The sequence below is a fragment of the Struthio camelus genome, chromosome 1, assembly GCF_040807025.1.
Source record: "Struthio camelus isolate bStrCam1 chromosome 1, bStrCam1.hap1, whole genome shotgun sequence".
Lineage (NCBI taxonomy): Eukaryota > Metazoa > Chordata > Aves > Struthioniformes > Struthionidae > Struthio > Struthio camelus.
Window position 1 is genome coordinate 212284639 of NC_090942.1, and position 24774 is coordinate 212309412.

General features: G+C 53.9%; 1 long non-coding RNA gene and 2 pseudogenes across 1 annotated transcript; all 3 read left to right on the forward strand.

The window, feature by feature from the left end:
* The first annotated feature begins 2831 nt into the window (after window positions 1–2831).
* LOC138065629 (G-protein coupled receptor 83-like) lies at window positions 2832–5777 on the forward strand (annotated as a pseudogene).
* Window positions 5778–8511: 2734 nt separating this feature from the next.
* Window positions 8512–12525, forward strand: LOC138065631 (uncharacterized). Its single transcript, XR_011138732.1, has 4 exons — window positions 8512–8688; window positions 9190–9257; window positions 9658–9736; window positions 10619–12525. It is a non-coding gene; the product is annotated as an uncharacterized lncRNA (long non-coding RNA).
* A 5453-nt stretch (window positions 12526–17978) lies between these two features.
* LOC138065632 (G-protein coupled receptor 83-like) lies at window positions 17979–21886 on the forward strand (annotated as a pseudogene).
* Window positions 21887–24774: the final 2888 nt, after the last annotated feature.

Below are 24774 nucleotides of genomic sequence, written 5' to 3' on the forward strand. Positions count from 1 at the left end.
TGGCAGCAAAAGGAAAAGGCCCAGCTGGTGGACCTGCCATGCTGTGAGGAGAACGAGCAGGATGGGCCAGCTGAAGAAGAGCAGCTGGGTGCCCGTTGCACCGCCAGCCCTGAAGGCCTGCGCAGCTGGAGGTCGGAGCTGAGGAGACGGTGAGAGCAGAGCTGCTCCGGGCAGACGCTGCGCCAGCAGCCTGCTCGGAGCCTGCATACGGAGGCGCTGCCCCCGCCTGGGAAGGGCTGCCTCTCCGTGCCCCAGGGCACGCGCAGCGCTCTCCTGGCGGCCCTGAAGCACCTTCGCTGCCCCCCTTGCTGCCCCGGGATGTCCTTCCTTAGCCCACGCCAGCCTGGGGACGGAGGGGCACTCCTGTCGCTGGCCAAACACTGGTGGCCGCCCCAGGTGCTCTGGAGGGGCTCCCCAGAGCTGCTGGTGGGTGAGCAGCCACCTTGCAAGTGTCGCCTGCCTGGCAGCTGTTGCGGCCCAGGCAGAGCCCAGGGCAAAAGGGCCTCACTTGACATTCCCACCCATGCTCAGCTGGCATGTAGGACAGCCGGCAGAAAGAGTCGGGTCCTTTGTGCTGGAGCTCTTCTGGCAGGCAGGGCTGTCCTGTCCTGGCAGTGCCCGGCGGACATCCCCAACTGATTGCGTTGCACAGTGCTGGCCAGCAGCACAGGGAGCACAGGGGGAGTGGGCAGAGAGCTCGTCCTGCCCTCTGAGCTCTTCTCCTTTCCTTCTCTCCCTTCTCTCAGCTTGCAGAGCAAATGGCAGCTCCTGCAGCCTGCAGCACTGAGGAGATTTCCTGCCAGGCTGACCCAAAAAGCACGCTAAGCTTTCCTCCCCTCCAGACGTGGTGCACACGCACCAGTTTTCCAGACGCAGCCATGGTCTTCCGGTACAGCCTCGTGGAGACAGACCTATTATCCAAGCGTGCCTGAGTCAAAGGTCTACAAGGCAAAGCAGGTTCTGAAACGGCTGGGGCTTTTAAAGCTATTGTTAGCAGGGGCACAAACCTCCAAAATTACCAACTGACTGCAGAAAAGCATTTTTAAAGCAGCCTTTGATCAAGCTGTTAAAGCCATACAGTACTCACCATGTGGTTGCTCATAGTGAATTGAAAGCCTCTACCGTAGAGCGTTTGAACGGGACATTTCCAACCGAGGAGTGGAGATACGGAGAGCAGGAAACACTTTTTGCTGCCCTGAGGGGTTGTGCGAGTTTATCAAGAGCTGGAAGCACAGCTTGCAGCGACCTGTCAGAGCCCGGCCGTGGCCATGAAGCCTTTCAGCTCGGCGAGGGCTTGGGAAACTGCCCATGGCATGTGTTTCGAATGAGAGACTCTGCTCCCCTGTGCTAAAAGGGAGACCACGTCAGGGTGCCTCCAGCAAAAGCGAGAGCTGAGAAAGGTTGTGAGCAGACTTGGACAGAACGACAGGATGACAGGATGACAGAATGGCCGAGGTTGGAAGGGACCTCTGGAGATCATCTAGGCCAACCCCGCTGCTCAAGCAGGGTCATCTAGAACACGTTGCCCAGGATTGCGTCCGGGTGGGTTTTGAATCTCTCCAGGGAAGGAGACTGCAACCTGCGCTTACCTTCACCAGCCTGCGGTGAAGGCCCTCAGCATCCTGTGGTATATGCTATTTTGGCTCTTGGTCTTCTGCTCTTGATCTGATAGTTCCTCATGCCTTGCCGGAGAAGAAACACACTGCAGGTCTCCTCAGTGCTCAACGCCCAGCGTGCGGCTGCTTGTCGCTGTGCATGTTGGATTCGCTGGTCGGGGCCGTCCCTTCTAGTCCTCCTTTCCTTACAAGCACCTGTTTGTGACTACACCTGTATTTGTACAAAACCTAGAACGCACCACTTAGGATCCAATCTGTATTCCAAGAGGATCCAATCTGTATTCCCTTGGCCAGGAGAAAATCCCTGCCAACAGAAAGCTTTGCCATGCTAGAGGAGTGAGAGGAAAGCTTCCAAATCAGCTGCTTATTCGCTGTCCATCTGTTGCCATAGCCCTGTTGGTCTGCTAGTTAGTAGATGCTGTGCTGTTATGGCCAGGCCGAAGCTTGCCTGCCAGATCTCGACGCCGGAACTTGAATTGGGAATTTCCTTTTGAAGATAGCACCGCTGCCCCACCCAGTGCTGGTGGATAAACAGCGCAGAATTTGCAGCAACTCACTAATGGCTGTGCACAGCACGAAAGGATGCTGAAGGCTGAAGAGAGTGGCTTTGTCTTTCTCCTAGCGAGCAGATGCGTTGACCTTGGAGTAGTGCCCTGGGGGAAGGTAGTCGCGCGTGAAATGACCACGTCAGAGTAGAAATGTTGTGCAGCCCGATGGGCAGAGATCCTTGCTCAGAGCTTGTGCAAGACGGGAGCTTGCTGAAGCTGGGTATAAAGGCAGCAAGAAGCAGAGAGAGAAGCACATACTGAGCGCACAGCAGAGCAGCGCTGTGGCCGGGCACGTGCGTTGCGTCCTGCCTTCCCCAATGGCCTTTGGGCATCGTTTACAGCCAGGAAGAGCGTTAGCGCGCAGGCAAGTGAACGACTGCTCTGCAAGTCTCCTGTTGACTCCGTGTGCTGTACTGCATCGTAAATGCCATGTTTCTGACTCGGAAGAGCAGAGCAGCTTTTCAGAAATGTTTTTTCATTTTGTCTGGCTCCTTAGTTAATGCCTTTGCCACATCGGGAAAGTTACCCCTTAACAGAAGTTTTGAAGAGCCTTTTGCACTCCCAAACTTTTCCAGTGTCTTTTCCTGGGAAGACTACACCCTGGCTGACTGGCAGAGCTTCGTGGGCAGGAGTCGAGACAGAGCCCAACTGCGGAATCTCTCACAGCCAAAGCCCTGCTCATTGCGGCATACTCCTGTAGCCTCATCTTCTCGCTCTTCGGCAGTGTCCTGGTCTGCCACGTTGCGATCCACAACCAAAGGATGCACTCTGCCACCAGCCTGTTCATCGTGAAGCTGGCCGTAGCTGACATCATGATGACACTTCTCAACACACCTTTTACGCTGGTAAGAGTGGGACAGAGACCCCTGACTATGGACCCATAGCTATGACACATTGGCATAACTGAAGGCTCCGCCTCAGGGTCTTATGACATGAGCCCTCCTCCTCCTCTTTCTCTCATTTGCTCCTGCTGCAGTGCCCTGGCATATGCCCTCTCACCTGCTGTCCCACGCCTTCAATTGCAGTGAGGAAGTTGCGCGGTGCCTCTGTCTCCCAGATTTCCCCGAGCCAGCTGCCCTCTACTGGGAGTATCTAGGCTTAACAACCTTCATTTTGCTCTAGGTCCTGCCGCTTGTCCTCATCTCTGCTGCCTACGTGACAGTGGCCAAGAAACTCGGGCTGCGCCATGTCATGGGGGATGGCACCCCTGAGCAGTACTTTGCCCTTCGCAAAAAGGCGGCGACCACTATCAAGATGCTGATGCTCGGTGCCATCCTCTTTGCGGCCTGCTGGTTTCCCTTAAATTGCTACGTTGTCCTCCTCTCCAGCCAGACCGTGCGCACCAACAGTGCCTGGTACTTCGCCTTTCACTGGTTTGCAATGAGCAGCACCTGCTACAACCCTTTCCTCTATTGCTGGCTCAGTGACAGTTTCCGATCAGAGCTGAAGGCTTTGCTCAACGTATGCAGGGAATCTCCTGGCCCTGGAGAACAGAGGCTTCCTTCCACAGCCCCGTCCTACCGACTAGCTTGGCCACAACACGGCAACTTGAAGAACTTACGTGGCCCCCGTGCCCTTCCATCAGCCTCCAGCCTCCAGCCAGCAAAGACAGACATCTTTTCAGTGGAGCCGACAGTCACTGTGAGATAAATAGTGGCCCTGGGAAAAAGTAGAAGCACTGTACCTAGGTGTGGCTAGAGCTAAAACAGTGCGAAGACGGGGAGTCCTGCACTCCTACTAGTGGCAGTGCCAGCACGCCGGATAAAACCAACAAGCCCAGCTCTGGCAGAGGTAACGGGAAGGAGTTACATCTTTGATGCTGGCTGATAATAAAAGGGAAGGAAGCAAACTCTTGGCAGGAAGGAACTCTTCTTATGTTTGTCAAATGGCCTTTGGCTCTCTTTGCAGGACGGGCTTCTCTGCATCTGTGCCCCTAGGTTATCTGCGTGAAAAACAAGAGAACTGGGGCCTGTTCTTTGCACAGAGGTCAAACCTCGGCTTGTGACTACAGCAAGTGTTGGCAATGCTGTATCGCCCAGGATTTTTCTTCCATCTTCTGGCCATGAATACTCAGAAGGCTTGTCTTCAAATAGAGCCAGAGAAAAAGAAAGGACATTCCAAAAGCTGTATCTTGCCTTGCAATGGAAAGAAACTAGTTTCCCTATCCTGTGGCAATGAGTTGGAGCGGCACACGAGGGAGCCCACTTCCACGTTCAACTTGTAGCAGCTAGCGACCAAGTGAGAAAAATCGCCTGGTCTTTCAATGACTGTAGATGAAAAAAGAGAAAGTGTTCTTTGCAATGTCCTGCAATAAATGCACCTTTGTGAAATCGTGCCAAGGCTTGGCAAGGTTTTCACACACAAAAGGGAATACAGCAACTGCCATTTCTTGCAGCTAGCCTCTCCTTCCACACCTCTGCATGTCTCACTTCTTCTGTGTCCCCTTGCTTTTTCTGTCACAGGAGCTGCGAGTAGCGTTAAACTCGGTATGCGTCAGTAGCTTGAATTCAGGATCGTGTTACTGCTTCTGTATTAAGCACCCAGGAGCCAGAGCATTTCGTGTGACTGCTGCGCAGGTGCAAAGCTTTCTTCCTACCTGCTTTGACCTTGTAGGCCAAGTCCCAGTCAATCCCTTGCCATTTGCAATATGTCAGCAGGAGGACCCCAACGTGGAGGGCCCGCGATCCACGCTCCCCAAGCTAACGACAGCACAGCCTGACTCTTTTGCAGCGAATTAGTCTTTGGGAACGTGGACTATCTAACAAAACTGTTACCGTGCACTTAGAAGAGAAAAGCAGCGGCGCGATATTTTTAGAGCCGCACCAACCTTGGATGTAGTTTAAACTGCTCTAAATGAAAACAATTCCTTGTTTCAGGTGCTCAAGATGTAGCCCATGTGAGCAATATCAGTTTTAGGTTGATACAGGAAAGCAGGTGAAAGAAGCCGGGACCTAAGCCCATTTCTGCTCCGGAAGAAAGAGAGGTGCAGGAGTGTTGGAAAAGGCCCCTTCCAGCAGCGTGGGAAGTTAGCCCGTCCCTTCCAAAATCTTTCCCGTGAACATTATCCTCTCATGTTTCCCCTCGCCTCTTCCTTCCTTGTAATCATGCAGCTCTGACTTAATTTCAGAGTCCCTCGTAACCCTGCAGCCATCCTCGCCACTTTTGAACCCTTTTAACTTCTCTCTTGGGTACGTCAGTGTTTCCCCAAGGGAAGGGAAAAGGTGCGTGTCCATATATGTGCAAGGGCTGAAGCAACAACATAGCGGCTGCGTTTGGGTCCCTCTGTCCAAAGAAAAACTGTCCGTGCTTACATGCAGTTTACAGGAGCAAGTGCTCACTCGGTGGCAGTAAAGGGGAGGGCTGAGAGAGCTGAAGAGAAAGCTCTCTCTCAGAGAGGGAGGGAGTGTATGACAGGGGCAGGCAGCAGGATGGGGATTGGGACACAGAGACAGGACACATGGAAAAGTGGTGACACGAGGAAAGGAGATATCTGGAGCCTATGCTGTCATCGTCCCACCTTACCCTTGTCACAGAGGTTGTGAATTTTGAGCCTAACCACGGTGATGATGGCATACTTGTTGTTTTGTACTTATTAATAAAAACCTTGAATTAACAACAACAGAGTTTTACTCGTAATGTGATCTTCTACTGTGATCCTTCAGAGCATTTTCGCTCCTGTGAAGGAACATGCGGTGCTCATGGCGCCAGCCAGATGAGCACTCCAGTGGGGTCTCTCATGTCGGCATCACCTGCTGGCTGCGAAGGGCTGAGTGAGCTCACGCCTCGGTCACTCCCACTCAGAAAACTAATGCAAGGAATTTCCAAAATACGACTCTGCTGCTCTCAAGTCCATCACAGCGGTGAGGAATAAATCTTCCTTTGCATTCTGGATGCATCTCTCTGTGCTTTAAGTCCTTTCTTTGTTTCTGCTTCCGTTTCTTCCTTCCTTCCTTTCTTTCCCTTCCAGTACACGTGGTGCAGTTGCTCTCAAGCATGTGCCCATGTGACGCCTAGAAGAGCTTCTGGGACTGGAGTCTCGTATTTAGCTTTGTGTGGGACTAAGGGATTCTGGTGTGGACTCAGGTAGGATGTTCTTTCTGAAGCTGAAGGGAGCCTTTTGCCATCTAAGGGAATATGCTCTGTCTTTGGGTGCAGTTATCATCCTCTGAGTAAGCACATATGGAGAATCTTGCCAGAACGCCAATACACAAAACCCTCGGAGGTCCAGGCACCCACGTGCTTGCTCCAGCTAGCTCGGAGCAGGGCTCCCGCAGGCATAACCCTGGATCCTGTCCCCCAGCGCTGACCACAGAAAACCTCTCTCCTCCCAGTTCCGCCCCATGCCCCACCGGATCCAGGCAGAGAGGAAGAATGACAAGTCCAGTGAAGTGCAGGCGACCAGAGAGATGGACCTGCTACAAAGAGAAGAGGAGGTGCATCGGACGGAGTTCCTGAATGCTCTCATCGAGGACTGAGCTGAAGGGGCCCAGTACAAGGCAGAGTTTTAGAGCAAGCAGGACACGACAAGGCAGGAGAAGGACAAGCTCATGGTGAAAGCAGTTGAAGCGGTGCCCTTGCCAGCTGATTTGTTTCCCTGCCTGTATTTCACACGCTGTGCTGTAATGTACCTAATGCGCTACAGGGAAACGTCTGAGGAGCGTTTGCTAATTATGTATTCTTCATTTGCTTCCTGTCTGACTGGGGATTCTGGAGGAAGAGTTTGCGTCCAGCAGCGCTGCTGAAATCAGTGGGGGCTGTGCTTTGAGCCCAGGCAGCGCAGTATACAGCTATTGCAACAACATAACACCCTAGGCAATTTAAAGTGGGCATCCGGACTTTGTGGGGATGTTTGCATCCTACCTCAGCTGGGCTGCTGATCAGAGGCATTCCTTTAAAATGTAAATAAGGTTATTTACACCGCCTTCAGATGCCATCTTGGTGCATGCGAAAAGCCGGTCGGAGTGACGAGGGAATGCGGCGGTATGTGCACGGGGCAGAGATCATCTTCTTCCATTTTGCCTTCTGTGTGTATATTTGTCTGCTTGGTGGAGCTTGACTTCTTGTTCCTTACATATTGTGCAGGGATGTGCAACCATCAGACCGGTGGTTGAGTAATTCGCCTTGGAAAGACAGATTAGCAAGAAGGACAGTCTGTGAGAGGACTTTGGTGTGAAAAGGGACTGGTTACTCTGCAGCACCGTCAGCATCATGCTGTCGGGAGGCTTTTCTTTTCCCTACAGGGATATAATGCATCAGGGCTCAGTGGGAGACATTATGGAAAGGGAAGATCATTTTGTTTCGTTTGACTTTCGAAGCAAGCGGATTCTCCCCACTCCCACTCTCATACTCACAGCTTCACAAGCATCAAGACTGGCTTGGCCAGCATCACTGGTGTGTGATGCAGAGGTCAAGGGATGCTGGCTGCTGAGGCATTACGCCCCTCAGGTTCCTCTTGATTGACAACAAGGAATTCGTTTTTGGACAGACCTGTAATATTCTCTAGGAGACAACAATTATTAAGTTATCTTCTCCCTCAGAATCTTGCTCCTGCTTCCATTAATCTTAGGCAAAGGCACTGCCTGCTGTGGCCTCATTTGGAGCATCCTCATAGCTACAGACCGTCTTCCTGTTGCGGTAAAGGAAGGGGAATGGTATGTGCAACGTACTGGAACTCTGTTGCTCTCCTGTTGTCATAGCACAGGTCTTCTGCTGCCGTGTCATCTAGGTTGAGGTCTTATCAAAGCACTGGTCAAAGCGCTCTGCCCTGATGTAAAGAGTGTGTTAGCCTGTGTTTAGCAGTTTGACTGCTGTCTGTCATGTCTGTCATGTCTACTTTTTAACGGCTGCCAACGTTCTGCATCGAGTAGAGCTTATTAAGTCGCCTTCTTCTTCTTCCTGAAGCAACTGGGTACAGTATGCAGGAAGATGTTGCCCACTGCCCGTTCCAGGTCGATGTTCCTGGCACATTTATTTTACCTCCTGTGGCACTAGGGTATAGCTATTCCTTTTCTTTGACAGATACTGCAAAATTAACATGCAAAAGCCTCAGCCAGTGACCTAAAATACTGCCTAGACATCATCGGGCTTACCCAGTGCATCACTGTGTCCATTAAATGTGAGACGTACAGGACAATCAATTCCATTGCTAGTCTCTCTTCATCCAACCCAAAGTTTCTGTGGGTTTGGCAGTCAGACGGGCAAGCACTTGCTAATGCCTGCGGAGGTCAGATCCTTGGAGCCGTCAGGTTCTCGGAAGGGCTTAATTTCTCTTTTATCGGCCAAGGACCTTGGCTTGTCTTGCTTTGTGTGTGGGGGGGGAGGAGGGGGTTTGTGTGCGTGGGTGTGCGTTTTCAGTCCTCTACAGAAGACATGCCTGCTCAGCAGGTTTTGGTGTGACAAGATCTACATGACACTGTTTGCATGTTGTCACGCGAGCCCCTTAAAAATACTGCCTTTGTTTTACTCTTGCCTTTAGGTCTTTGAAACCACAGCCCTCCTGGAATTCATCTAAGTCTTACTCAGAGGTGAGAAGCATCTGGCAGGAATACAGCTGCAGAGCTGCCTTCTGCTACCTTGTGATCTGGAAACAAGTAGCTGGTCAAAACTTCAGCGTAAACCAGCACAAGTTCCCAAGCTGCTGGTTGCAGCAGCAAGGGTCTGCACGTTCGTTCTTTGTTGTTGGGGTTTTTTTGGTTTTGGTAGTGGGTCTCTCCGAAAAATACAAAGACCGCGTTGTACTTGTGAAGAGTCCGTAGTCTAAGACGTGCAGAGCTATAGGCCTGCGTGCTCCTTTGGGGATTTGCAAGGTCGAGAGCCACACTTCTGCTGGAGCTGCACACTGTACAGTTCCAGCCTGGAGCCCCCTCAAGTGTGTGCTACAGCTAAGTAGGTATTCAATTTGGGTCCCCTTCTCCCCTCCCCCAAGAAAGGCACTCTCCTCAAACTTTATGTGCTGTATCTCTGGGAGAATGAAAAATTTGGTCTACAAACTTTATAAAAGGCCTGCCTCTTTTCTGTTTTTTCAGGATATTATAGATGATGACTCCGACGTAGAAGGAATTCCAGTTGTTCCTTCTTCCAGAGGAAATCACAGGTTGGTACGTGTCTTTTGTTAAGAAGTCTGCCATGACTGCGTTACTTCTGATTGCGAAGCAGTAGAATCTGGGGCTGGGGGTCACTCTTTGGACAAACAGATTTTCAAAAAAATTCAGAGCAGTGTTTAGAGAACTTAGAGGACCTTTGGTTACCTACTGATGTGCATGATCTCCATGTGACAGGAAGCTGATGTGTTGACTGAGAGAAGCTAGGGCAGAGTTTCACACTTCATCAGTATGTGTAAAACTGGCTCCCTCTGCACACTGCGATTTCCATTCATTCTTAAGCTCTGTACTGATGGAGCAGATCGGAGTTAAAGCTGCTGGAACGTCTCCTATTTGAGAACTGCACTTGGTAACTTTTTCTCCCCCTCCCTTCTCCTCTTTGTATATTTCAAGGTTGCCCACTACATCTTCACTTAGTAGAAGGGCTTCACAAAGCCAAACATCTCGAGGAGTTGAATTCGACTCAGAGGAGGTAGGGGATACAGTGGTCTTCTCTCTGTCTAGTTCTTGTCCGTGTCTTTCGTTTACTGTTTTACAGCTGCTTGAAGAAAGCACCTCAGAATAAACTGGTGTGGTCTTTTTACTAACAGCACTACATTAGGGCAAGCAATTTTTAATAAAAACAGGTGCAGGATTGTCACACATACGTAAGGCTAGAAGGGACCTCAAGCAGATAGCCAATCTGTTTTTTCCCCTCACTTCTGGATGTCTCGTTGTCGTTCCTGAGAAGTGTGGAACAGGGGAGGCTACTGCATGCTATGGGCAGTCTGTCCGCGTGCTTGGCTATGTCCTTTGACTTATTTCCTGGGCTCTTAATTGCTCCAAATCATGTGAATCCTTTAGAAAACCAACACACCAAACAAACCCCTGTGCCCTCAACAATTCAGCTGCCCGTTCTTCCCGTATGTATGGGAACTGCCAGGAAGAGTTTACTCTGCAATCAGTAAACGGGTAGCATGTCCTTTATTCCCAGCTTTACACTGACTACAATACAGGCTCTGCTGTAAGCACTCTGCTGCCTGTTGTCATGGACTCTGCGGTTGTCCTGTGTGGCCGGGATCCCGGCCTTAGGGATGTCAGACGTTGGCAGATTATGTGAAATGTTTCTTCCTTCTGCCCACTCTACTGTCTGTTGGTACCTGAAATACAAAGCTGCATGTCTTCCTGAATGTACAAAAACAGTACCTTGATTCTTGCATTTCTTATTACCTCATGAGGTGTAGATGAATATGACTTCATCTGAAGTATGTTCTGCCCCTAATGACAACATTTTGCTAATCTAAAGAGGAGCTCCCTCTCTGTGGCTCGGAATGCATGACGGTTTGAGTAATGCATATCTATTTGCAAATTGCAGGAGGAATTTGACCCCTTCAAGAGCACTGCAGCATCAAGAAGAACTAAATGATTTCAGGCTCGCTAGATCAGAGAGGCCACTGAAGGAAATGGAGAGCAGTATACGAAGCCTACTCTGTACGATGCTTTTCTGTAAACGATGGTTTGCCTTAAATCTCCACTTCTGTGGCATGGCTTAATTTGGTGGCACTGCATTCAGTACGATGTGTGTGTCGCGTTACTCGATGCAGAGAGTGTCTAACATTTTACAAGCTTTTTGAAGAAGTACTGCCTGAAACTGCTAATTCTGTGTGAAGCTTCCAAAAGCCTTTCAGATGCTTTTTCAGATGGGAATGTAAGCAACAGAGTCATATCTTTTATAGAAAAGGTCATTCTTTTGGGACTTGAGTTTTCCGGAGGAGTAAATTCAGGGTAGGATGCAGGTATGGAAAAGGACATGGATTTGGCCAGAACAACGAACTTTGCACTTATTTGCAATTTTGGTACCGTTACAGTTCAAAACTCTAAAGAGTAGCAATTTGACCCAAAGATACCGTACTGCCCAGAGTGTTCAGGGTTAGCACTGGAAAATGTGGTGGTACTTCCAGCTTCCCGGGAGAACTAAACCCATGACTTCTGCTCCGTAAGCCCTAGACTTCAGGCTGAATTGCATTATCAGCTTCCTACCCTTCTAAATAAGATGCAGGGGCTAGAACCCTGCAACTGTGCAAGGAATGCTGCTTGAAGAACTAAGGAGTTGAGCCAGGAAAGGGCAAGACGTTGCCTCCTACTTTCTCTTAGTTGATGGTTTCCAGCTCTCTCTTACCGCGGCCCTCCTGAAGCGTCCTTGCTGTTTTTCCAAATACTTCTCCACACGAGACTTTCAACACGGAATAGTGTGTTGACAGCGAGGAAACAACTGCTATTGGACCTGCTAGAAGAGCTAGACCTGCTGCTTCTTTGCCTTTTCTCTCCCCCGCCGCCTCAAAACAAAGAAGTGCCAAGATGTCAATTGCCAAGATGGAGCTTTTCCAGGAAGAAGCCAGAAGAATTTATCAGCTAAGCCCCCAGCACGTCAGAGACGCACTAAACACAGCGAGGAGCAGCAGCCATGCTTTTGCGTTGTTTTGCCTTCTCCCCCAAAGGTAGGCGGTTGCCGGTCGTGTTGCTGTCTGTGGCTCTCGCTGAATGTGACTGTTGCTACTTGGTCTGCCAGCATTCTGCCGAAGTGAACTTAAAGGAGGCTCACGCTTCCCGAGGACTTCTGTAGCAATGATCAAGCCTTTGGAATTCCTAGGGTACAACTCAGTTAGCAATTCCCAGAGCAGTATGCTCACTTCAGGTTTTGGGACGCAGTTTGGTACTCTTAATGAAGGTAAACAGTAAGAGCTGTCAAAGCTATTAGAATAATAACCTATGCACTAGACAAGCGGCTGCCTTTTTTGAACTATCTGGGTTAAAGAAACAGTGCATGTCACTTGTATGGACTGCATTGAATCAAAGGGATTAAGATTTTAATGTGCTTTGCTTCTTTATGTTGCTACCCAAATTACACCTATTTTGTTAGAGAGACTGGAGACAAATAGCTAATTCACTGCTTCATTAAGATCTTAAGGGGAGTCTGTCTTCTAAGGCTGCAGGCACATGCTGGGCAAAGACCTTTAGCAAAGGTGTCAGAAAGGAGTCATTTCAAAGTCTGTTTGGTTTGGTCTACCTTCTTCACAAGGATGTTGTTGGTTTTCTCCGTTAACTGTCAAATTCATAGACGATACGTTTTTCTGTTAAACTGCAGCCGTTGTCAAATAGCCTGACAGAAGATAAAGACAGGATCTTTACTTTCAGAGGGGAAAGTGGTGTGCATAGAAAGATATTTCTTCTAATGATCAACGTGCTTGTACAAGGACAAGACACTGTTTCTCCCTCACAGCATGCTGTTGTAAAAAGGATGCTTCTCGTTCGTGTAACTTGCAAGCCACCTTCCGAAGGAACCTCTTGGAGCCTCGAGGCACTGTTAGGCAGAGCGCTGCACAGGGCAACGAAGATGTGCTCAGAGCAGGGAGCTCTGAGGGACGTGAGGTCTAGGGAGAAGGTGAGGAGAGGCCACGGGGAGCCCAAGGCCCTTCAGGTGCCCTTCCCAGCACTGCTGCAGGGCTTTGCTGTGCAGAGGCCATCAGGGAGCAGCTGAGGCGGGAAGACTTGCGCTCAGCAAGCCTGCGGGGCCTGGGCAAGGAGAGAGCACCTCGCCGCCCTGGCAGACCAGCTCCCCAGCCATCTGCCGTGGGCTGCGCTACGGCAATGCATTCAGCTTTGCTCCGAGAGAGCCTCCCGCGTGTTCCCACCATCGGCGCTTGGGCACGTGTCCCTGGCATATTTGCATATCAAAGCCAGTTGGGTGGTCCTGGAGTTTCCCAGCAGCCTTTGCTCCCTCACGCCTCAGCGCTGCCGCTCACGGGTCACAGTGGCCTTGATCACGTTGCCAGGAGCTGCTGGTGTGGTGCTGCACTCCTTGGGCAACCGAGGAGGTGGGAGGTGGTGAGAGGGCCTGCTCTGCGGTTGCGCCTTGGGACCTGGAGCAGCACTTTCACCACTTGTGTTTTCCCTTTGGCATCGCCGACTCAGAGCCTGTGGGCTCTGAGTCATCGTCGTCGCAGCCATGCTGCGTAAGGACGGGAGGACAAACAACCCCCCCAAGAGAGTCCGATTCCAGCTCCCCGAGAGGCACTGGCGCGAGGAGCTGGACTGCGAGAGCCGCGAGGCTGCTGCGGCGCTTTCGGGCGCAGCAGCTCCCTCGTCCTCTTCTGCGCTGCTCTGGGGGGAGCCCAGCCAGCCTGACGAGCACGGCCTGCCCCGCGCGTGGCCAGCTCGGAAGGCAAGGAAGACCTGGCTGAGGGGCCTGTCTTCTCGTCTCTGGCAGCTGGGCAGATGCTCTGCGGGTAAGAAAGTCCTCAGAGCCAGCAGCTCTCCACATGCCGCTGGGGATCCCTCCCTTGGCAGAGCAGGGCAGCCCAGCGGGGAGAGATGGCTGAGGGGCGCTCGGCCTGCCCCAGCCTCCTCGAGCAACATCCTAAGGGCAGGCAGGTGGCTTCCCCAGGAGGTACGCTGCCTGCCTTGAGTCAAGGCCCCTCCGAGGGGCTTCTTGGAGCAGGGAGCCCAGGCAGGGATGGAGGGCCCCTGCCCACAGCAGCCCTGAGACCCTCAGTGCTCCTGCCGGGGCAGCCAGGCACCGGCGCTCATACCTGGGGGTTTTGCACTCCTTCCGTTGCCAGCCAGCCAGTCTTGCTCCAGCAAGAAGAAAGGCAAGAAGGCCCAGAAGCCCATGGAGACCCTTGCTGCCATGTAAGCCATTTCTGTCCAGCTCTCTCCTACAGATCGTTCCCCCTGTTCCTCAGTGGACCCCAGCATGCCCTCGGGCTGGCCAGCCAGCCAGCCGGCACACACATCCTCCCCGCATGGCCCTGCCCAAAGCACACGCGCTGCACTGGGCCCCCATCCAGGCGAGGCACATCACAGCCTGCTCGAGCTCACCTCGAGCTGCCTCTCCTGGCCCTCCTCAGGGCTGAGCCTCAGCTCAGCTCTCCTCCTCCACCCGCACTGCCCACAAGGCCAGGAGAAGCTGGCCTGAGCCCCCCGGCAGTCGGGAGTGCGAGGCAAACTGTGGTGGCCCCAGGGCTGTGCCCGGCACACCAGCCGGCTGCACTTTGGAGGAGGCCTGAGTCTGTCATCTGCACCCTTCTGCTCACTGCCTTGCCCTTCCCGTCGCTGCAGCGTGCCCACGGGCCTTGTGGACGAGCAAGGGGAGAGCAGCACCAGTGCCTCCGGCCCAGTCAGCGGCCAACACCTGGTGAGTGAGGGCAGCCCCCGTCACACAGGTCTCAGCTGGCCCCTGCGGCGACACCCGTGCCCGCCTTGGCAAGCGGCAGAGCCCCCAAGCCCAGGGCACAGGGTCCCCGCTCCCCTCCCGGCCCGGCCCGGCTGCACCCAGCCTTGGCCTGCTGCCTGCTCGCCCTCCTGCCGTTGGCCAGCGGAGGAGAAAGGCAGCAGGCAGCTCAGTCCCAAAGGCAGAGAGCGCCTGGGCAGCAGTTGGGAGGAGCAGCTGTGGAAAGGCTGCCTTCCATGCACGTCCCAAACGCCTCCTGTTGGAGCAGGGGCTGCGCCCGGGAAGCTGCAAGCACCGCCGCAACAGCCCCAGCAGCCCTGGCTTGCCATCTGGCTCTGCCTGCCAGAGCCCCCAGCCTCCCTCGAGATCCATCGCCTCCACACCTTCTCTCCTTCCTCTCTGAGCCCTTGTCTTTCCCGCCCTTGTCCACAAAGGCCGAGGAGAGCCTCGACGCAGGGGTGCCCAGCCCTGAGGAAAGGGGCATGCCTTGTGGGGAAGACACCGGCGAGACGGGTAAGCCCCGAGCTGCCTGGGTGCCCACGCAACAAGGCTGGCACGACATGGGCATGCAGGGGTGCTGGGCTGAGCCAAGCAGCTGGCAGCAAAGGGCATCCCTTCCTGGACAACCTGGACATAGCCGTGAGAAGGCCTTGGGAGGTAGCGTGGGTGTGGGGTGCCCAGGATGCCTTGGGGAAGCGGTTTCCTGCAGCAGGGTTGACAGAGGTGACAAAAGATGCCCAGGAGAAGAGCCCCAACAGACATGACCCAGGCTGCTGCTGGCAGCGGGCAGTGCCTGCAGGGCGCCAGCACCCGCTGATCCCAGGAGGGATCTGGGGCCTGCTGGGGCAGATGCGCAAGCAGGGATCTGGGGGCTGCCTGCAAGGCAGGCCATGGGCAGACGGGTCAGGAACGGGAAGCCCTGCTGGGACTCAGCAAGGCCATCCTGCCCTGCTGCTGCTGCTGCTGCTGTTTTCCTGGCTCCTCTGGTGCTTTGGGAAACTCCACGGCATTTGCAGCGCGTAGGGGAGGCAACGGCTGTGCTTGGCAGGAGCACCGTTCAGTTGGGCTCTCCTCTCCTCCCATCTTCCTCCTCGCCCCCCTGCAGCAGAAGGCTGTGCCTCGGAGCCAAGCTGCGACGAGGACATAGAGGCGGCCGTCCGATACATCTGCAAATACGTCAAGGACCTGGCCGCCTACATGGACCAAGCCATCGCCCTGGGTAGGCCGCCAGGGCTGGAGGGTGAGGTCTGGTGCACAGCGGGACTGGGCTCCCGCTGACGGCCGCAGAGCCAAGCGTGAAGGGAAGGCAGGGTCTTTTGTTGGAAGGGAAGAGCTTTCCGACCTCACTGTGCACGTGGAGAGGGAACAGAGGGTTGGCGGGTGCCCCCTGGCCTGAGCCCCAGGCTGGCAGCCCGCCTGGGCAGTTGACACCAGGCTCTCTGGCTCACCTGGTGCGCAGGACGCGGGACAAAGGCCTTTCTGCCCGCGGCTTTGTCCTTGCCTGCGTGGGGGTGGAAGAGCTCCCCACCGAGGCAAGGAGGGCTGTCCACCGAGGCAAGGAGGGCTGGCAAGAGCAGGCCTGAACGTCTGTGCCTGCTCTTGCTGTCCTTGGGGGTTTTGTCAGAGGGCGCCCCATCAGCAGGCCCAAACCCTTGTGGGCTGCGGTGTCTCTTTTCACCTTGGGCTTTTTCCTTCCAGAAATGGAGCTCGCCAAAGGCCTTCAAGCCTTGGCGAGCGTCTTCAAGAAGACCAGCTCTGCAGAGGTAAGCTGGTGCAGATGCGCAGCTCCCAGAGCTCACCCCACAAACCCCGGTGCCCTGCTCCCTGGGCTCCCACTCCAGCTGCCCGGCAGCGGGCTTGGCCCTGCCAGCTTCTGCAGGCCTCCCGTCTCCCTCCCAGCAGGCTCTTTGCCGCCTGCGCCTGCCAGCTCCCAGCCCAGGCCGGCGCTTTGCTGCTTGCACGCGTGCAAGGCAAGCACGGCTAAGACACCTAGAAACAACCCCTTCCACATGGCCGCCTTGCTGAGAAGACTCTTTTCCTCACTCTTCCTCCACCTTTGAGAAGGTACTTCCCTGGTCTCGCCATGTCGTCGTCACTCGCAGCAACACGTGTTTTCTCGTTTCACAGGCATCCGTGCCAGCCCCGGCGACTCCTTTGCCAGCGCTGCAGCACGAGGCAGCCACCGAGGAAGGCCCTCGGCAAGGCAATGAAGAGCAAAAGCTGCGCCTTCAGGTAGCAGAGCCGCCCAACACAGGCTCTTGCCCCTAGTCCCACACAAGGCTGCTCATGCGTGCGCCCCGGCATGCACAGTCCTGAGCCAGACAGTGCAGAGGGCCTCTGCTCAGCAGCAAGGACATGCTGGCCACCTCCCTACTCCCGGCGACCACAGGCAGCTCTTGCCACAGCTGCCTTCTCGTTTGTGCTCGGCCTTGCTAGTGCCTCGGCGCAGCTCCCCTTCCACGCGCACCCGGCCACGCGGGTCTCGGGGCTCTCTGGCCGCATGCAGCAGGCAGCCAGGCCTCACGTGCTGCTGTGGGGGCAGAGGGTGGCTCGTGCTGTCATCACCCGGAAGGCAAAGGGCATCTGGTGCCTCTGAAGCTGCAGTGGCTTGCAGGGCAAAATCTGTCTGCGCCCGCTTGTTCTCATTTCCAGCTCCACAGGCCCCGCGGGCTCCGACCGCGACGCCTCGCGGCACGCACCAAGGCAAAGGCAAAGGCAAAGGCAAGCCCCGGCAGCTTCTGGCTCCAGCCACTCTCAGGCTTGGGTTCTTTCTCTCTCCCTCCTTCAGGCACTCGGGCAAACCATCCTCATCGACCAGCAGCTGCTAGAGAGGATGGAGCAGCAGTGGCAGCAGGCCGAAAGGCAGCTGGTAAATAAGCATTCCCCACTCAGGCTGCCTGTGTGCTCCCCGATGCAGCCCCAGCTCGCACAGCCACGTGCACGGCCTTGAGGATGCAGCTCCCCGCTGCTATGCTCGGCCACAGGAGCGGTGCTCTGGCAGCAAAGAGCCTCGGCCAGCTACACCCCCAGCCGGGGGAGGCTCCCGCCAACCAACGTCTCCGAGCTCTTGCTGTCCTCTTCCTCCTTGCTCTTGCCGGGGAAGCCTCAGCTTGGGTCACTTTTTCTCTGGCAGCAAAAGGAAAAGGCCCAGCTGGTGGACCTGCCATGCTGTGAGGAGAACGAGCAGGATGGGCCAGCTGAAGAAGAGCAGCTGGGTGCCCGTTGCACCGCCAGCCCTGAAGGCCTGCGCAGCTGGAGGTCGGAGCTGAGGAGACGGTGAGAGCAGAGCTGCTCCGGGCAGCCGCTGCGCCAGCAGCCTGCTCGGAGCCTGCATACGGAGGCGCTGCCCCCGCCTGGGAAGGGCTGCCTCTCTGTGCCCCAGGGCACGCGCAGCGCTCTCCTGGCGGCCCTGAAGCACCTTCGCTGCCCCCCTTGCTGCCCCGGGATGTCCTTCCTTAGCCCACGCCAGCCTGGGGACGGAGGGGCACTCCTGTCGCTGGCCAAACACTGGTGGCCGCCCCAGGTGCTCTGGAGGGGCTCCCCAGAGCTGCTGGTGGGTGAGCAGCCACCTTGCAAGTGTCGCCTGCCTGGCAGCTGTTGCGGCCCAGGCAGAGCCCAGGGCAAAAGGGCCTCACTTGACATTCCCACCCATGCTCAGCTGGCATGTAGGACAGCCGGCAGAAAGAGTCGGGTCCTTTGTGCTGGAGCTCTTCTGGCAGGCAGGGCTGTCCTGTCCTGGCAGTGCCCGGCGGACATCCCCAACTGATTGCGTTGCACAGTGCTGGCCAGCAGCACAGGGAGCACAGGGGGAGTGGGCAGAGAGCTCGTCCTGCCCTCTGAGCTCTTCTCCTTTCCTTCTCTCCCTTCTCTCAGCTTGCAGAGCAAATGGCAGCTCCTGCAGCCTGCAGCACTGAGGAGATTTCCTGCCAGGCTGACCCAAAAAGCACGCTAAGCTTTCCTCCCCTCCAGACGTGGTGCACACGCACCAGTTTTCCAGACGCAGCCATGGTCTTCCGGTACAGCCTCGTGGAGACAGACCTATTATCCAAGCGTGCCTGAGTCAAAGGTCTACAAGGCAAAGCAGGTTCTGAAACGGCTGGGGCTTTTAAAGCTATTGTTAGCAGGGGCACAAACCTCCAAAATTACCAACTGACTGCAGAAAAGCATTTTTAAAGCAGCCTTTGATCAAGCTGTTAAAGCCATACAGTACTCACCATGTGGTTGCTCATAGTGAATTGAAAGCCTCTACCGTAGAGCGTTTGAACGGGACATTTCCAACCGAGGAGTGGAGATACGGAGAGCAGGAAACACTTTTTGCTGCCCTGAGGGGTTGTGCGAGTTTATCAAGAGCTGGAAGCACAGCTTGCAGCGACCTGTCAGAGCCCGGCCGTGGCCATGAAGCCTTTCAGCTCGGCGAGGGCTTGGGAAACTGCCCATGGCATGTGTTTCGAATGAGAGACTCTGCTCCCCTGTGCTAAAAGGGAGACCACGTCAGGGTGCCTCCAGCAAAAGCGAGAGCTGAGAAAGGTTGTGAGCAGACTTTGACAGAACGACAGGATGACAGGATGACAGAATGGCCGAGGTTGGAAGGGACCTCTGGAGATCATCTAGGCCAACCCCGCTGCTCAAGCAGGGTCATCTAGAACACGTTGCCCAGGATTGCGTCCGGGTGGGTTTTGAATCTCTCCAGGGAAGGAGACTGCAACCTGCGCTTACCTTCACCAGCCTGCGGTGAAGGCCCTCAGCATCCTGTGGTATATGCTATTTTGGCTCTTGGTCTTCTGCTCTTGATCTGATAGTTCCTCATGCCTTGCCGGAGAAGAAACACACTGCAGGTCTCCTCAGTGCTCAACGCCCAGCGTGCGGCTGCTTGTCGCTGTGCATGTTGGATTCGCTGGTCGGGGCCGTCCCTTCTAGTCCTCCTTTCCTTACAAGCACCTGTTTGTGACTACACCTGTATTTGTACAAAACCTAGAACGCACCACTTAGGATCCAATCTGTATTCCAAGAGGATCCAATCTGTATTCCCTTGGCCAGGAGAAAATCCCTGCCAACAGAAAGCTTTGCCATGCTAGAGGAGTGAGAGGAAAGCTTCCAAATCAGCTGCTTATTCGCTGTCCATCTGTTGCCATAGCCCTGTTGGTCTGCTAGTTAGTAGATGCTGTGCTGTTATGGCCAGGCCGAAGCTTGCCTGCCAGATCTCGACGCCGGAACTTGAATTGGGAATTTCCTTTTGAAGATAGCACCGCTGCCCCACCCAGTGCTGGTGGATAAACAGCGCAGAATTTGCAGCAACTCACTAATGGCTGTGCACAGCACGAAAGGATGCTGAAGGCTGAAGAGAGTGGCTTTGTCTTTCTCCTAGCGAGCAGATGCGTTGACCTTGGAGTAGTGCCCTGGGGGAAGGTAGTCGCGCGTGAAATGACCACGTCAGAGTAGAAATGTTGTGCAGCCCGATGGGCAGAGATCCTTGCTCAGAGCTTGTGCAAGACGGGAGCTTGCTGAAGCTGGGTATAAAGGCAGCAAGAAGCAGAGAGAGAAGCACATACTGAGCGCACAGCAGAGCAGCGCTGTGGCCGGGCACGTGCGTTGCGTCCTGCCTTCCCCAATGGCCTTTGGGCATCGTTTACAGCCAGGAAGAGCGTTAGCGCGCAGGCAAGTGAACGACTGCTCTGCAAGTCTCCTGTTGACTCCGTGTGCTGTACTGCATCGTAAATGCCATGTTTCTGACTCGGAAGAGCAGAGCAGCTTTTCAGAAATGCTTTTTCATTTTGTCTGGCTCCTTAGTTAATGCCTTTGCCACATCGGGAAAGTTACCCCTTAACAGAAGTTTTGAAGAGCCTTTTGCACTCCCAAACTTTTCCAGTGTCTTTTCCTGGGAAGACTACACCCTGGCTGACTGGCAGAGCTTCGTGGGCAGGAGTCGAGACGGAGCCCAACTGCGGAATCTCACAGCCAAAGCCCTGCTCATTGCGGCATACTCCTGTAGCCTCATCTTCTCGCTCTTCGGCAGTGTCCTGGTCTGCCACGTTGCGATCCACAACCAAAGGATGCACTCTGCCACCAGCCTGTTCATCGTGAAGCTGGCCGTAGCTGACATCATGATGACACTTCTCAACACACCTTTTACGCTGGTAAGAGTGGGACAGAGACCCCTGACTATGGACCCATAGCTATGACACATTGGCATAACTGAAGGCTCCGCCTCAGGGTCTTATGACATGAGCCCTCCTCCTCCTCTTTCTCTCATTTGCTCCTGCTGCAGTGCCCTGGCATATGCCCTCTCACCTGCTGTCCCACGCCTTCAATTGCAGTGAGGAAGTTGCGCGGTGCCTCTGTCTCCCAGATTTCCCCGAGCCAGCTGCCCTCTACTGGGAGTATCTAGGCTTAACAACCTTCATTTTGCTCTAGGTCCTGCCGCTTGTCCTCATCTCTGCTGCCTACGTGACAGTGGCCAAGAAACTCGGGCTGCGCCATGTCATGGGGGATGGCACCCCTGAGCAGTACTTTGCCCTTCGCAAAAAGGCGGCGACCACTATCAAGATGCTGATGCTCGGTGCCATCCTCTTTGCGGCCTGCTGGTTTCCCTTAAATTGCTACGTTGTCCTCCTCTCCAGCCAGACCGTGCGCACCAACAGTGCCTGGTACTTCGCCTTTCACTGGTTTGCAATGAGCAGCACCTGCTACAACCCTTTCCTCTATTGCTGGCTCAATGACAGTTTCCGATCAGAGCTGAAGGCTTTGCTCAACGTATGCAGGGAATCTCCTGGCCCTAGAGAACAGAGGCTTCCTTCCACAGCCCCGTCCTACCGACTAGCTTGGCCACAACACGGCAACTTGAAGAACTTACGTGGCCCCCGTGCCCTTCCATCAGCCTCCAGCCTCCAGCCAGCAAAGACAGACATCTCTTCAGTGGAGCCGACAGTCACTGTGAGATAAATAGTGGCCCTGGGAAAAAGTAGAAGCACTGTACCTAGGTGTGGCTAGAGCTAAAACAGTGCGAAGACGGGGAGTCCTGCACTCCTACTAGTGGCAGTGCCAGCACGCCGGATAAAACCAACAAGCCCAGCTCTGGCAGAGGTAACGGGAAGGAGTTACATCTTTGATGCTGGCTGATAATAAAAGGGAAGGAAGCAAACTCTTGGCAGGAAGGAACTCTTCTTATGTTTGTCAAATGGCCTTTGGCTCTCTTTGCAGGACGGGCTTCTCTGCATCTGTGCCCCTAGGTTATCTGCGTGAAAAACAAGAGAACTGGGGCCTGTTCTTTGCACAGAGGTCAAACCTCGGCTTGTGACTACAGCAAGTGTTGGCAATGCTGTATCGCCCAGGATTTTTCTTCCATCTTCTGGCCATGAATACTCAGAAGGCTTGTCTTCAAATAGAGCCAGAGAAAAAGAAAGGACATTCCAAAAGCTGTATCTTACCTTGCAATGGAAAGAAACTAGTTTCCCTATCCTGTGGCAATGAGTTGGAGCGGCACACGAGGGAGCCCACTTCCACGTTCAACTTGTAGCAGCTAGCGACCAAGTGAGAAAAATCGCCTGGTCTTTCAATGACTGTAGATGAAAAAAGAGAAAGTGTTCTTTGCAATGTCCTGCAATAAATGCACCTTTGTGAAATCGTGCCAAGGCTTGGCAAGGTTTTCACACACAAAAGGGAACACAGCAACTGCCATTTCTTGCAGCTAGCCTCTCCTTCCACACCTCTGCATGTCTCACTTCTTCTGTGTCCCCTTGCTTTTTCTGTCACAGGTGCTGCGAGTAGCGTTAAACTCGGTATGCGTCAGTAGCTTGAATTCAGGATCGTGTTACTGCTTCTGTATTAAGCACCCAGGAGCCAGAGCATTTCGTGTGACTGCTGCGCAGGTGCAAAGCTTTCTTCCTACCTGCTTTGACCTTGTAGGCCAAGTCCCAGTCAATCCCTTGCCATTTGCAATGTGTCAGCAGGAGGACCCCAACGTGGAGGGCCCGCGATCCACGCTCCCCAAGCTAACGACAGCACAGCCTGACTCTTTTGCAGCGAATTAGTCTTTGGGAACGTGGACTATCTAACAAAACTGTTACCGTGCACTTAGAAGAGAAAAGCAGCGGCGCGATATTTTTAGAGCCGCACCAACCTTGGATGTAGTTTAAACTGCTCTAAATGAAAACAATTCCTTGTTTCAGGTGCTCAAGATGTAGCCCATGTGAGCAATATCAGTTTTAGGTTGATACAGGAAAGCAGGTGAAAGAAGCCGGGACCTAAGCCCATTTCTGCTCCGGAAGAAAGAGAGGTGCAGGAGTGTTGGAAAAGGCCCCTTCCAGCAGCGTGGGAAGTTAGCCCGTCCCTTCCAAAATCTTTCCCGTGAACATTATCCTCTCATGTTTCCCCTCGCCTCTTCCTTCCTTGTAATCATGCAGCTCTGACTTAATTTCAGAGTCCCTCGTAACCCTGCAGCCATCCTCGCCACTTTTGAACCCTTTTAACTTCTCTCTTGGGTACGTCAGTGTTTCCCCAAGGGAAGGGAAAAGGTGCGTGTCCATATATGTGCAAGGGCTGAAGCAACAACATAGCGGCTGCGTTTGGGTCCCTCTGTCCAAAGAAAAACTGTCCGTGCTTACATGCAGTTTACAGGAGCAAGTGCTCACTCGGTGGCAGTAAAGGGGAGGGCTGAGAGAGCTGAAGAGAAAGCTCTCTCTCAGAGAGGGAGGGAGTGTATGACAGGGGCAGGCAGCAGGATGGGGATTGGGACACAGAGACAGGACACATGGAAAAGTGGTGACACGAGGAAAGGAGATATCTGGAGCCTATGCTGTCATCGTCCCACCTTACCCTTGTCACAGAGGTTGTGAATTTTGAGCCTAACCACGGTGATGATGGCATACTTGTTGTTTTGTACTTATTAATAAAAACCTTGAATTAACAACAACAGAGTTTTACTCGTAATGTGATCTTCTACTGTGATCCTTCAGAGCATTTTCGCTCCTGTGAAGGAACATGCGGTGCTCATGGCGCCAGCCAGATGAGCACTCCAGTGGGGTCTCTCATGTCGGCATCACCTGCTGGCTGCGAAGGGCTGAGTGAGCTCACGCCTCGGTCACTCCCACTCAGAAAACTAATGCAAGGAATTTCCAAAATACGACTCTGCTGCTCTCAAGTCCATCACAGCGGTGAGGAATAAATCTTCCTTTGCATTCTGGATGCATCTCTCTGTGCTTTAAGTCCTTTCTTTGTTTCTGCTTCCGTTTCTTCCTTCCTTCCTTTCTTTCCCTTCCAGTACACGTGGTGCAGTTGCTCTCAAGCATGTGCCCATGTGACGCCTAGAAGAGCTTCTGGGACTGGAGTCTCGTATTTAGCTTTGTGTGGGACTAAGGGATTCTGGTGTGGACTCAGGTAGGATGTTCTTTCTGAAGCTGAAGGGAGCCTTTTGCCATCTAAGGGAATATGCTCTGTCTTTGGGTGCAGTTATCATCCTCTGAGTAAGCACATATGGAGAATCTTGCCAGAACGCCAATACACAAAACCCTCGGAGGTCCAGGCACCCACGTGCTTGCTCCAGCTAGCTCGGAGCAGGGCTCCCGCAGGCATAACCCTGGATCCTGTCCCCCAGCGCTGACCACAGAAAACCTCTCTCCTCCCAGTTCCGCCCCATGCCCCACCGGATCCAGGCAGAGAGGAAGAATGACAAGTCCAGTGAAGTGCAGGCGACCAGAGAGATGGACCTGCTACAAAGAGAAGAGGAGGTGCATCGGACGGAGTTCCTGAATGCTCTCATCGAGGACTGAGCTGAAGGGGCCCAGTACAAGGCAGAGTTTTAGAGCAAGCAGGACACGACAAGGCAGGAGAAGGACAAGCTCACGGTGAAAGCAGTTGAAGCGGTGCCCTTGCCAGCTGATTTGTTTCCCTGCCTGTATTTCACACGCTGTGCTGTAATGTACCTAATGCGCTACAGGGAAACGTCTGAGGAGCGTTTGCTAATTATGTATTCTTCATTTGCTTCCTGTCTGACTGGGGATTCTGGAGGAAGAGTTTGCGTCCAGCAGCGCTGCTGAAATCAGTGGGGGCTGTGCTTTGAGCCCAGGCAGCGCAGTATACAGCTATTGCAACAACATAACACCCTAGGCAATTTAAACTGGGCATCCGGACTTTGTGGGGATGTTTGCATCCTACCTCAGCTGGGCTGCTGATCAGAGGCATTCCTTTAAAATGTAAATAAGGTTATTTACACCGCCTTCAGATGCCATCTTGGTGCATGCGAAAAGCCGGTCGGAGTGACGAGGGAATGCGGCGGTATGTGCACGGGGCAGAGATCATCTTCTTCC